The sequence below is a fragment of the Montipora capricornis genome, chromosome 7 (genome assembly GCF_036669925.1).
Source record: "Montipora capricornis isolate CH-2021 chromosome 7, ASM3666992v2, whole genome shotgun sequence".
In the NCBI taxonomy this organism is placed as follows: domain Eukaryota; kingdom Metazoa; phylum Cnidaria; class Anthozoa; order Scleractinia; family Acroporidae; genus Montipora; species Montipora capricornis.
In genome coordinates this window covers 43,414,060-43,429,041 of record NC_090889.1, presented here as the reverse complement: position 1 = coordinate 43,429,041, position 14,982 = coordinate 43,414,060, and the positions used below count along the sequence as shown (strand labels likewise).

Sequence of the window (14,982 nt, the reverse complement as noted above, 5' to 3'; positions counted from 1 at the left end):
CAATCTCTGAGAACAAAGGTGATTAAGGCCAAAATTGACAAGACACAAGAGGATTCACTTTGCAGATTATGCAAAAAAAGTGATGAAACTGTCAGCCATCTTGAGTGAATGTTCCAAATTTAGCACAGTCGGAATACAAGCGACAACATGATAATGTTGCAAAAGCAATACATTGGGGTCTCTGCAAACAGGTCAACATAGAGTGGAAAAAAGTGGTACAAGCATAGCCCAGAACCAGTTGTTGAGAATGAGAACGCAAAGATCATTATTTTGGGACTTTGGCTCCCTTGCAATAGACCAGATATTGTAGTGGTCGATAAGAAGAAGAGAGTGTGTCAGAGAATTGACGTTGCTTGCCCAGGAGATAGTCGCATCCTGCTGAAAGAGGAAGAAAAAATCTATGAGTATCGAGACCTTGCAAGGAAGGTACATGTAAAGGCCTTGTGGAAAATGAAGAAAGTGACTGTCATTTCATTCTGGTTGTAATAGGAGCATTGGGTAGAATTACGGAGAATTTTGAGGGCTGCATGAAGATGATTAATGTGGGCTTTGGGCATGGTGCGGAAGACATTCTTGCTAGGATTGACAAGAATCCTAAGAAGAGTTCTGGAGTGCTGAGACTCCTTGTTGCATTCAGACAGGGACTCACCAGTGATTGTACACTGTGGATGGAAACACATAATAATAATAATAATGATGATGATGATGATGATGATGATGATGATAATAATAATAACAACAGCAACAACAACGACAGCAACAACAACAACATGTACACAATATGGGAGAATATGTATGATTAGTATCACCCAACTACATGTGGTGGACTAATGCAAATCCTGCATATTAATTGGTTACGCTACTAGAGGACTATTAGTAATAGTCCTGTCTAATTGTTAAATATCACATATGTACAGCCCCCTTGTGTAGATTGTGTGGTTGAGAATGTCGATCATGTTGTGAGTGGGTGTAAGAAGTTAGCTCAGAAGGAATACAAAGGAAGACATGACAATTTTGTGAAGGAAGTCCACTGGAAATTGTGTGAGAAATATGGATTAGAGCGGAGCGAAAAGTGGTATGAGCATACACCTGAGAGTTCAGTGGAAAATGGAAGAATCAAGATCTTGTGGGATGTCTGTATCCAATGTGACCATTATTGGAGCTACATGTAGAAGGCCTGACATTGTAATCATCGATAAGGAAGACAAGAACTGCTTTATTGTTGACATCACTATCCCCGGTGATTCAAGACTCAGTGAAAAAGAGGGTGAGAAGGTTGAAAAATACCAAGACCTGAAGAGAGAAATTACGAGAATGTGGAATTTGAAAAGTGCTCAGGTAATAGCTATAATAGCCCACTTTCGATGTATTAAAATTCAGTTCTAAAGAAAGGGCACCATCTCGAGGTTCTGGGAAATAAACTACAAATCCTTATATTTATTCCCCAGAGCCTCGAGATGATGCCTTTTGTTTAGAAGTGAATTTTAATAATTATTTCGAAATTGGTCTATTGCTGGTGCCCTAGGTGGAGTAACAAGAAAGTTAGGCGACTGGGTCTGGAAACTGGGCATTACACTCCGAACAGCATTCCTACAAAAGCCTGCACTATTAGGAACAGCAAGGATTCTGAGAAAAGTGCTTGATACATAATCCTCAGGTTTTTATGGCGGCAAAGATCAGCCTGTGAAGGTGGAATAATAATAACAATAATAATAATAACAAAAATACTACTACTACTACTACTACGTATAATAATAATAACAAAAATAATGCTAATAATAATAATAATAATAATAATAACAACAATAATAATAATAATAATAAGGAGAAGAAGAAGAAGAAGAAGAAGAAGAAAGTAAAACAACAGGTAAAACAGCAAGCCCAAGAAATAGAAATGAAGCAGTGGGAAGAAAAAGAACTGCACGGAAGATACCCCAAAAGATTAAGGGAAGCAGATGTTGATGGGTATAAAACCAACCAGTGGCTCAGAAGTACGGGACTGAAAGCTGAGACAGAGGGGCTGATAATTGCAGCCCAGAACCAAAGCCTCCCTACCAAGTCCTATTTTGCAAAGATTGTTAAAGACGGCAGCAGTGCATTATGCAGAATATGTCACAAGTACGAAGAAACGACAGATCACATCATATCTGGCTGTCCAGAACTTGTGAAAACTGATTATCTAGAGAGGCACAATAAGGCAGCTGCATATATTCATTGGAAGGCATGCCAGCATTACAATGTTGAAGTCCCAGACAGGTGGTACGAACACAAGCCCGAGACAGTTACCGAAAACGAAGAAATCACAATTCTCTGAGATATGCAGATACATCCTGATAGGGAACTGTCAACGAATAAGCCTGATATGGTGATCAAAGACCATGCTGACCAGTGTTGCAAACTTATAGATGTATCAGTACCAGCCGACAGAGACACCTCAACGAAAGTCATTGAAAAGCTCTCAAAGTACAAAGATCTCGAGATCGAAATCGCGAGGATGTGGGGAATGAGAACAGAGACTGTGCCGGTTATTGTTGGTGCGCTGGGACTTATTAGAGAGGGAATGGACCAGAACTTAGGAAAGATCCCTGGAACCAGCAACATTAATGAGCTGCAAAAGATCATCCTCCTAGGAGCGGCGCACATAATGAGAAGGTTTCTGTCCATCAAATAAAAAAGTCCCCTGGTACCTCAGGACCAAGGATTGGCCCCGGTTCAAGGAGACTGAGAGAAGCAATTTTATTAATACATGTAGCACTGTAAACTACACTACTACTACTACTACTACTACTACCACCACCACCACCACCACCACCACTACTACTACTACTACTACTACTACTACTACTACTACTACTAATAATAATAATAATAATAATAATAATAATAATAATAATAATAAACACCTGTCAGATTGTTTCCGGACTGTCAGATTGTTTCCGGACTCTAAATTTTTCGTTTATTAAACAAATTTGTCCGTCAAACTTGTTTAATAAACAACTTTGACGGTCAAACTTGTGTAATACACAACTTTGACGGTCAAACTTGTGTATTACACAAGTTTGACCGTCAAAGTTGTTTAATACACAACTTTGGCACATGAGCTCACGGCGACAATTTTTGGACGCCGCCATTGCAAAAAAAAATATTGAGGTGAGAAACAAACTCGCAGTTTGCTCTATCTAACAGAAAATGCTTTTGCAGGACTTTCCTTTGCCTGGTCTATTCGACCCTGCAAGGATAAGGCATTAACTTTTCATTTTTGAGGAGATAATCCGCTCTGAGTCATCCATCCAGTCGGAGTGTTAGTCATTCCGACGATGCCAGCTTTAAGGCAAGTGCGTAAATTCCTCAAATAAAAACGTCAAAAGTGAAAAAAAGATCAACAACAACTGATGTACGGATGCAACAGAAAAAGAGAGCGTCAAAGGATGTCACCTAATTTGCGAAAACTACCTCGTTCCGTGCAAAAAAAAAGAAAGAAACGAACAACCAGCGAGTTACCTATCTACATGTAGTTGCTCGCATGCGAGCGTGAGACAAAACATTCACCTGCAAATTTTTAAGTCATAGCTCGACAAAATCATTTTCTTATTATCCCTTTCTTAATGAAATGGCCCTTATTTACATCAACATTATTTTTATAATAACTGGTTTTTTATTCGCTGCAGCAAACTACAGCGACATACACTAGGGAGTCGTTGTTCGTTTTCGGTCAGTTCAGACCATCCGTAAAAAATGAAGCTGTCAATCACAGATATGTTTACAAAGAGAGAGCTCGGCTCGTGCAAATCTTTCCAAACTTTTAAGTATGCGATCAAATGAGAAAAGTTTTGGTTAAACAAAAAAAAGGCAATTGCTTAAAGAAGTAAGATCATATAATTGAGATAACGGTGTGAAAAAGGTGGTAATTAAAAACGAACGCGGTGAGCAAAGTGAATTCAGTGAATTCGACCTTGAATTGGTCTTTTTGACAGCAGAATTGAAGACGAGTGTAAACGTTTGAGTGATAAACATGAAAGGAAAATTTTGGCAAGAAACTTTAGACTCGGTTTGTTTCTGTGTGTCTTTTTTTTATTTCAATTGAAGGAACATTTACGCTTATTTTAGCTTTACTTTAATACAAGCAATCAGCTCATCCAATTTACTGCGGCTAAAATTTTATTTTTAGTCGCAAGTTAGTCATGGAATATACGCATCAAGGATCGCATGGGCAACATTAAATTTTACCTTTTGGCGTGGATAGAAAAAGGCATAGCGTAGCCAAATAAGTAACGGTCGTATCAATAAAAGAGAGGAGTTTCGGTAAAAAAACAAAGCGAAGACGAGTTAAGGGCCCATACGCACTAGGCTGAAGAAATTTGTTTGGCTCAACAAAAATTGTCTCCGCTAAATTTTCAATTTGCTAATCGTGGCCGCACTTGAAAACGCTTTCTTTAGGTTGTAAAATATGTATAATTGACACTCCTAACAAAAATTTGAAGTTTGATAAGGCTTGACAAAATTTGGTGAGGAAAAAAATCACTGTGCACACTCGTAGGACGGAAATGATGACAGATTTTTTCGCAAAATAAGCAAACATTTGCCCACTGCGTACGAGCTCAAAACCAGTCGCATCGCAGTATGATCTGGGCGACCAAACACTCTCTCGTGATTTAAAAGCTCCATCGGAGATCAGTTAATGAGCCTTTTACTGAAATTAAAATACAATCGTTCAGTTCAGGCGTACAAAATGCGTAACAAGAGCCCCAGGTATGATCGTATACCATACGTTAAGAGTTGTCTCACCACAACAGCCGTCACTTTATTGCCAAACTAACCTTAATGTATTATAGGGCATAAGTACGACAGCTACTGGTGGATTCATTCATTTTCTTCAATACTGAGATTTGGGCAGTTTCGATAGTGACTAGACAGGCCGACTTTAGCGCCAAAAACTACGATCTCATTATATATGGCGATGTTTTTACGCGGGAAAAATGTTGATCTTACTTGTGCTTCTAGCGGTAAATTAAGGGAAATACCGAAGAAAAAAGGTTTTGCCGGATCCTCTGGGTTTGAGGCAATAAACAGTTGTTTACCTAAAAAGGATCTCACCTCTGACCAGCTTCGCATCATCAGAGGCATCATGCGGTACTTGTTTTCGATTGCAGCTGTATCAACGACAAACCTCGCCAATTTGACTTGAAGGTTGTTTTATAGTATGCATCTTTTTTTGGGGAGCTTCGCAAGTTGATCTCACACAAGGTGACACGAGTAAAGCGCTATCACTTTCTTGAGTGGGAAAAGCACTCAATCCCAGCAAAAACTAGCGAACCAGGCGGGCCTTTGCAAGGAAAACTATTACCAGATCTTGATTGACAAGTCGGGTAACATTAATCACGTGATTTGAAGTTTCCGGATATTTTAGATATTAATAAGGCACTCAGGCAGACAGAATGTGTGCACCACCCAACTTTGACATAAAATATAAGGGCTCTGTCACGGCACTTTTACAGCTTTTCCGTCCAAACTGGGTGCAACTGTTAACTTAGAACTTAGTATGCCTGTCAAAAATGGACTAAGCTGCGCATAATTAAAGGCCTTCGTCGCAATTAACGTAATAATGAGTATTGATTAGTGCCGTGACAGAGCCCTTATATTTTATGTCAAAGTTGGGTGGTGCACACATTGTGTCTGCCTGAGTGCCTGCCTCGTCTGCAACTTCAGAGGTTATCAGAAAATCGCATCTCCTCTACCACTTTCTATGACGGCTACCATTGAAACACACATTGATCTCTTCTGACTGCGTAAATCTATGACTTAGGCGGTCTAACAACATAAAGAAAGACATTTCAGTGAGTATTAGGGTACAAATATCTAGAAAATTCTTTAAGAATATATCTGGGTATTTTCATTTTCATTTTCATTTTCATTATCATTTTCATTATCTAAAATCCCTCAAAGACCCTTCTGAACACCCCTCAACACCCCCAAAAAACCAGGCAACTCCAAACGTTCCACTAACCCTTCCCCTTTCCTCCTCCAAACGAGCTCGGGAATGATAGAAAGCAAAAGCAGTTCGCGAAGGAGTTTCGAAGAATTTTTTTTTTAAGGCTACAAATTTTTTTTTCTTAAAACAAATACCCCCCCCCCCCCCCCCCCCCGCCTCAAGCGTTTACTTCTATCTAAAATATCCGGAAACTTCAAATCACGTGATTAATGTTACCCGACTTGTCAATCAAGATCTGGCAATAGTTTTCCTTGCAAAGGCCCGCTTGGTTCGCTAGTTTGAGCTCATTTCCCACTTAAGAAAGTGATAGCGCTTTACTCGTTGATCCTTGGGTGAGATCAACTTGCGAAGCTCCCCAAAAAAAGATGCATACTATAAAACAACCTTCAAGTCAAATTGGCGAGGTTTGTCGTTGATACAGCTGCAATCGAAAACAAGTACCGCATGATGCCTCTGATGATGCGAAGCTGGTCAGAGGTGAGATCCTTTTTAGGTAAACAACTGTTTATTGCCTCAAACCCAGAGGATCCGGCAAAACCTTTTTTCTTCGGTATTTCCCTTAATTTACCGCTAGAAGCACAAGTAAGATCAACATTTTTCCCGCGTAAAAACATCGCCATATATAATGAGATCGTAGTTTTTGGCGCTAAAGTCGGCCTGTCTAGTCACTATCAAAACTGCCCAAATCTCAATTATTGAAGAAAATGAATGAATCCACCAGTAGCTGTCGTACTTATGCCCTATAATACATTAAGGTTAGTTTGGCAATAAAGTGACGGCTGTTGTGGTGAGACAACTCTTAACGTATGGTATACGATCATACCTGGGGCTCTTGTTACGCATTTTGTACGCCTGAACTGAACGATTGTATTTTAATTTCAGTAAAAGGCTCATTAACTGATCTCCGATGGAGCTTTTAAATCACGAGAGAGTGTTTGGTCGCCCAGATCATACTGCGATGCGAGTGGTTTTGAGCTCGTACGCAGTGGGCAAATGTTTGGTTATTTTGCGAAAAAATCTGTCATCATTTTCGTCCTACGAGTGTGCACAGTGATTTTTTTCCTCACCAAATTTTGTCAAGCCTTATCAAACTTCAAATTTTTGTTAGGAGTGTCAATTATACATATTTTAAAACCTAAAGAAAGCGTTTTCAAGTGCGGCCACGATTAGCAAATTGAAAATTTAGCGGAGACAATTTTTGTTGAGCCAAACAAATTTCTTCAGCCTAGTGCGTATGGGCCCTTAACTCGTCTTCGCTTTGTTTTTTTACCGAAACTCCTCTCTTTTATTGATACGACCGTTACTTATTTGGCTACGCTATGCCTTTTTCTATCCACGCCAAAAGGTAAAATTTAATGTTGCCCATGCGATCCTTGATGCGTATATTCCATGACTAACTTGCGACTAAAAATAAAATTTTAGCCGCAGTAAATTGGATGAGCTGATTGCTTGTATTAAAGTAAAGCTAAAATAAGCGTAAATGTTCCTTAAATTGAAAAAAAAAAAAAAGACACACAGAAACAAACCGAGTCTAAAGTTTCTTGCCAAAATTTTCCTTTCATGTTTATCACTCAAACATTTACACTCGTCTTCATTTCTGCTGTCAAAAAGACCAATTCAAGGTCGAATTCACTGAATTCACTTTGCTCACCGCGTTCGTTTTTAATTACCACCTTTTTCACACCGTTATCTCAATTATATGATCTTACTTCTTTAAGCAATTGCTTTTTTTTTGTTTAAGCAAAACTTTTCTCGTTTGATCGCATACTTAAAAGTTTGGAAAGATTTGCACGAGCCGAGCTCTCTCTTTGTAAACATATCTGTGATTGATAGCTTCATTTTTTACGGATGGTCTGAACTGACCGAAAACGAACAACGACTCCCTGGTGTATGTAGTGTCGCTGTAGTTTGCTGCAGCGAATAAAAAAACAAGTTATTTTAAAAATAATGTTGCTGTTTAGATGGTCCCTTTTATTACGAAAGGGCTTATACGAAAATGATTTTGTCGAGGGTTGACTTCAAAATTTGCATGTTTTGTTTTGTCTCACGCTCGCCTGCGAGCAACCACATGTAGATAGGTAACTCGCTGTTTGTTCGTTTCTTTTTTTTTTTTTTTGCACGGAACGAGGTAGTTTTCGCAAATTAGGTGACATCCTTTGACGCTCACGTTTTCTGTTGCATCCGTACATCAGTTGTTGCTGATCTTTTTTTTCGCTTTTGACGTTGTTATTTGAGGAATTTACGCACTTGCCTTAAAGCTGGGATCGTCGGAATGACTAACACTCCGACTGGACGGATGACTCAGAGCGGATTATCTCCTCAAAAATGAAAAGTTAATGCCTTATCCATGCCGGGTCGAATAGACCAGGCAAAGGAAAGTCCTGCAAAAGCATTTTCTGTTAGATAGAGCAAACTGCGAGTTTGTTTTTCACCTCAATATTTTTTTTCGCAATGGCGGCGTCCAAAAATTGTCGCCGTGAGCTCATGTGTCAAAGTTGTGTATTAAACAACTTTGACGGTCAAACTTGTGTAATACACAACTTTGACGGTCAAACTTGTGTATTACACAACTTTGACCGCCAAAAGTGACGGTCAAAGTTGTGTAATACACAAGTTTGACCGTCAAAGTTGTGTATTACACAAGTTTGACCGTTAAAGTTGTTTAATACACAACTTTGACGGTCAAACTTGTGTAATAAACGAAAAATTTAGAGTCCGGAAACAATCTGACAGTCCGGAAACAATCTGACAGGTGTTAATAATAATAAACAACTTTATTTATTTCACTTACTTACATTAAAGAAATGAAAATAATTGATAATAAAAAATTCAAAATTCTGTAAAATTACGAATTCCATGGTGCGTATCCAATCATGGATATGCTGTAAATCTACTGAGTCTCGTGGTCTGGAAAATTTGAAGCCAAGTTTTGGGCACTTGAAGTTAAATGCAATTTGAAAACACCACACTCCACAAAATTAATTAAAACAGCTTAAACAGAAAGCTGCAGGGGATGCTTAATTTTTTTGTGTTTCCTTCACCAATGTTTTTTTCAGAAATTTTCTACATTAATTTTGTTAAAAATGAAAAAAAAAATGTATTCCAAAGTTGAGGTGGCTGAAGGAAACAGAGAAACCAGGAAAAGGGAATTAATTACTAAAATTAGTTATCAGTGATTCAGTTCTTACTGGGTTAACTGAAGAAATTATTACTTTGCATGTCCCCAGTGTCACAAATTGTGTTTCCACCCCATCAAAACAAAATTAAGGACAATAATAGCTCTGAAACTGAGATCAACACAAAGAGCACATGAAAGAATAATGCACGATGTTACTTATCGACATCACAAAACAGCAAGCAAAATCCAAGAAAGGATGGGTCTACAAGATCTCCTAACCACTATCACAAGACTAAAATGGCAATGGGCCAGTCTCTTAGGGCGAGTGAATGACAATAGGTGGATGTACCGTGCTACAATTTAGACTCCAAGAGGAAGCAGACGTAACAGAGAGCATCAAAAAACTTGTTGACGTGACAACACCCAAACAGTTACAGGCAACAACTGCAAACGCTAAGCGTAGCAATGGCAAACATGGAAACGTCGTGAGAAGGCCTATAAGGACGTTCGTTGTCATAGACGACAAGGGCGGAAGATGATGATGATGATGATGAAAGTTCTTGAGTGGACGATCCATAGAAAACAACAAGCTTCCACCTCATAATATATTAAATGAAATTTTCTCTATATAATACATATATCTTATTACAAATGTAGATGTTTTGGTGTGTAGTACCGCTGAGTATTTTTACTAGTTGTGCTGTATTTTGACAAGCCCACTAGGGCGAGTCAAAATACAAACAACGAATAGAAATAATAGCAATATTACACACCAAAACATCTAATAAGCTATTTCTTATACAACTTTTTTGCACTAACTTTTTAGCAGATGTATTGTAAACAAGCGAGAACGTGTGACAGATTTGTGCATGCAGGGCAACGTCAGCAAACTAAACTTAGTCAAACCGATTCTCTACTGTACAATAACCAAGTGTACAAATAACTAACTGTACAATATCATGGAATAATTTTGTATGTGCGTTGTTCGTGCCTTTTTTTTGTACAATAACTAATACAGTTGAATAATAAAATAAATTATTGCACATGACCATTTAAACATAAAATTTAGATAAGAGTTTGTCTAGATTTCCTTGAATGTTTAATAGTTCTACAAGCAGAATGAAGAAGTACATGTAGTACATGAAAACATGGTTTAAGTGAACTAATGTCCCAGTCCTTAACAAGGGAGATGCAGGGATCCCACAATGAACAGTAACAATAACAATAGTTACGGTATCAAAAATTTGTCTTTTTGTCCACGAGATAAAGAGATAGAACCAAAGACATCTGAAGAAAATAAAAAATGGATTTTGGGCCTGTGGACTCAATCACAAAGAAATCATACACAAGCTCAGTTTCATCATACAGTACAATTAATGCTCACTTCCTTTCCAAACACAAGGTTTTGAATAAAGACCAAATCTAAACTTAAAAACTAAGAAATGACTGAACATCATACCTATTCCCCTCTCGATGTACCAGTCCGCCTTCTTGCGATCCAGAGTACAAAGTCTGGATCCATCAGGAGCTGCCAGCATGCAGTTCATGTACAGTGGTGTTTTTCTCGTTGTGCCTTTTTTATAAGGCTTTTGAGGCTTCTCTGCACTACAAGAACTAAATTCATCTTTTCCATCCTCATTGTTTGAGACAAAGTTCTTTTTTTCCCCCTGAATGCAATGTCCACCACACTCTGACACAGAGAGCCTGCTCTTTGAGTAAAGCATGGGTCTGTAAGAAAATTGGTAACCTCATCCATGAAAAGGTATCCGTCCATCTCAGGTGACTCAAACTGGTTGAGATCGACTGTAGCTTCATAACAAATTTTAGAATCACTACACGAAGCTAATCTTTTAATGCTAATCTGTCACGAAGAAACTTATCATCACTGATATTTCCAAAATTCAACCCCTCCTGCGTGGGATTCTTATTTTTCAAAGATTCTAACCTAAAAGTATCGAGATGTTGTTCGAAAGCTGGTTCTTGGTCAAGCAAGCAATGCTCTGGACTGTCTCCTGACTGATTCAGTGTGAAATCTGTTTTGATGTTCTCCACATCACAATTGTTCAATACACAAGAAGATTGTTCAGTGTGTTCAAACTTGTTGCAAGCACCTTGAGAATTCCAATCATTTTCAGTTTCAAAATGATTCTCGTTCACTGGACAAAAACCAAGCGAATCATACGTGCCTCTTTCATCCTTGTTGTGCCTTGTCTTTATGTTAACCAACCTAAGAAAGATATGACTTGCAACCAATGCATCATTCATGGCATATTCAATCTGCGGTATGCTGAATTCTGCAGCTTCCCAGTTGCTGCATCGAATTCTCCAGGACTTATCCATTCTAACACCCAATATTTTCTTGGCTAAGGCATCAAGACTCATCTTCTGGGAACTGTGAAGTAAACCAGGTAAGACTTGCATGTATTTACCAGAAACCACATAAAAATAACTCCATACGCGTACCTTTAGAATACATGTGGAGGATGTAGCACAATGGCAGATCTCTGTAGCCTGCGTAGCATGGCGGTTTTGTCGACCCGGGCGCGAGGTGGCCAAGCCGCGAGAAAAATAACAGTTGCTCCCGCCCCAATCTCCTCGCGGTTTTTCTGCCCTCGCCCACCTTTATTTCTTAGCAACCAAAACCGCCATGCTATGCAGGCTAAGATCTCTGAAAGAAGGGGGTAACTCAAAGGGCTACTTTTCTATCTCAGCCATTTTAAGAGATAAACAAGTAGTCTGTATGAAAAAAAGAATGCTATTTACTATTTTCAAATATCTCTTTTTGTTGCAGAGATAGTCAAGTTTTTAAAATATGCAAATTAGCTAAGTGATGACATCACAATTACTCAACCAAATTTTGATCAAATATGATGAAAAGAAATACAGGGGTGTATCAGCCAATTTGTATCAGAAGTGCTTGATTCTTTGCAGTACGATTCTAGTATATGTGCTCCACAACATGAGCATACCAGTTTTGTTACCATAGAAACTTACTGGGTTTCAGACCTCCCAGATATTAAAGGCTTTGCTGGCCACCATTGCGTTCCATTTTGATACTTGCCAATGGTGTCTCATCTGTATGATCCTGCATTCATATAAATACGTTAGGTTGAGTTTGTGGTCTTGTTAAATGAAACTTGTTAAATGAAACTCATCCAATTCCAATTTTTATATTCCATTAGTTCAAACTAATATACGAAAATTTTCAATCCGCTTCCAAGGCCCTAAATTTTTCAATTCTCTTGACAGTCAAATTAAGTCATCTGGATCTACCGCTCAGTTTTGCAAAAACCTTAAAAGATTTCTTCTTTATCGTTAGTAGCATCAAATTCTTCGAAGTATTTACGCTTTTGTATTTTTGTGGATAAATGTGTGTGTGTGCACTCTTTCGTCTTTTTAATAATATATTGTATTACGTCCCAGTGCTATCTTAAACTTAATTTCTTAGTCTAATTTGAGGAAGCCCATAGCTCCATAAGCTCTTATAGTTTCTTTATGGGCTTCCTCGCCTTTTTTACAATTTTTTTGTATTTTGTTTATTAAATCGGATACATTATATGTAATCATGGCAAATAAAACCTTGAAACCTTGAAACCTTTTCTAGCTCAAAGATCACCAAAAATATTGAAATCATGTTGAAGGGGACTGAAAAAGAGTGAGTTGCCATGGGAACCAATTTCTTTATAGCCATCAGTGTGTTACCTATTAGCCAGCACCAAGTTTCAATGTTCTCTGCTGCAAAGTGACGGAGATACATGACATGTACATGTAGCTCTATTTCTATTTTGATTTTGCACCTTTAACAAACACGAGTAAAATGAAGCGTAACGCTCCTAAACATGTTCGTCAAAATCGTAAACAAGTTGTTATGTGTTTACAACTTTCAGAATATCTAAATAAAAACTGTTATACATTCCATGATCAATTTTCCGATCGATAAAAGCTGCACAACAAAGTTTCTTTGTTCTCCTATCAAAATTAAAATCCATTTAAATCACTTTCATCAACATCACTTTCACCAAAGGACCACGAGAAGCAAATTGGCTATTCCGTGCAAGCTGTGTTGGACGTCTTCGAACAACTGAGACATGTTAAAAAAACTTGATGCGCTCATTGCTCCAGAGAAAATCAAGATTCTTCGAAGATATGGACTTAGTGTTTAGTTAGATGTGTTTTAAGTTAGTAACAATTGAAAGCGAACACTTGTACCCGTGTATAGGCCGCAACCCTAATTTTGGCCCCATTTTTCCGGGGAAAAAGTGCAGCCTATCCGCGGGTAAATACGGTACTTGATGTTACATTGGGTTGAGTGAATGATGTCATCAGTCCTCTCATTTGCAAATTTTACAATTTTTTTAAAGTTAAATATCTCCGGAACTGAATGCAGATATTTCCAAACGGTAAATGGAATTCTATGTGACTCTGAAACCTAAAAATTCAAGGAATAAAAATTTGGCCATAGTTCTAAGCATTTTAAGTACACTAATGTGTGCAGGATAGAAACATCAAACATTACGCTGGAAGTATTCACACATATTGCCAGTGCTGTATGATCTTCATTGACTGCCAGTTAATTGATGCAAGTCATTCTAAAATCATTATTTTACTTTTAACTTTTTTAGTTTTAAAGTAATACATGGGTTATCTCCACCTTAGATATCTTTACAACAAGTGAAACTCTCAGAGCGTTCTAAAGAAAAAATAAATAATACTTCCCGCACTCAGGGCAAGGTTTTTTCTTTTTCAAACCCTAACCCTAACCTAACCCTAACCCTAACCTAACCCTAACCCTAACCTTAGTTAGATAAAGTATGTTATGTTACGTTTCGTTGATAAGGACATGTAAATAGCCTATACAAGTGTCAAATAAAATTAAAATGAAACTTCCCCTCAGTAGCTGAATTAACCATTAATGGCTCAAGAGTCTTCACAAATTGAATACTTGGGTTTTGGCTAAAAGGGATGACTCCAAACAGTGCACAGTGCACCATCAAATAGACCATGCTGTCACTTGCAGCAACTGCTGACCGGAAGAAGGTCCTCTCAGTTCATCCTTTTTCACTGCCACCAAATGTCAGACACTTACAGACTAACTATTGGTGGTTCAAATCACTGGGAGAAAAAAAATTCTACAGTAGGACTTACCTCTTCTGGTCATCTGTTCCCATTTGACACCTTTGAACTACATGTCTGAGGTCCACACACCCCCACACATTGATACCAAACATTGCTGACAGTCTTTTCACATCATCCTGGATACCAACACCAAACTTAAGAATAGTCTTGTCCTGCAGAATTTCTTCCAAAATTTGAGGCATTTGACCCTCCATTTTACATAGACGAACAAGAAAACAGTCACATATGGGAGTTGCAATCTGTAACAATGCAACAGGGGCATTCACTTGGCCTTTAGTATTTACCCACTCGCAGTCAATTCCAAGGTAATTCATCCTGAAAGGATATTGTGAACGATAATACTGCAGAAGCGTGTCACAGGAAGATGCATCGTCCAGAACAAAAACTCTTGCATTCTTTGGTTCCTTGGAACGCTCCCTTTCTTGAGACAAGCATATACTTGACCTTTTGCGGATATGGTCATCAGGCCCAAAGAAAAGAATTTGGAGAAACCACTGCAGAAATGCGACAAAGCAGATAACTAACGAATAAAAGCTCTTTTTGTGTCCTTTGTTTAATTTGATCGGTGATGTGTTTTCGTGGTCGTTAAGGCATTTGTGGTCAACGTTGACTTTCTTTGAAACATTTCCAGTCGTGCTCTCGCCCATCTCTTCCATTTCTAAGATTAAAACCGAGATGGGAAAGATAGTGTCGCTTCTTGTTGGCAAAATAAGTTCACCTCAGATGTCCGCCATATTGT

General features: G+C 38.3%; 1 pseudogene; it reads right to left on the bottom strand.

Annotated features, from left to right (window-relative positions):
* Window positions 1–14,982, bottom strand: part of LOC138057645 (exonuclease 3'-5' domain-containing protein 2-like) — a 73,698-nt pseudogene extending 58,716 nt beyond the window's left edge.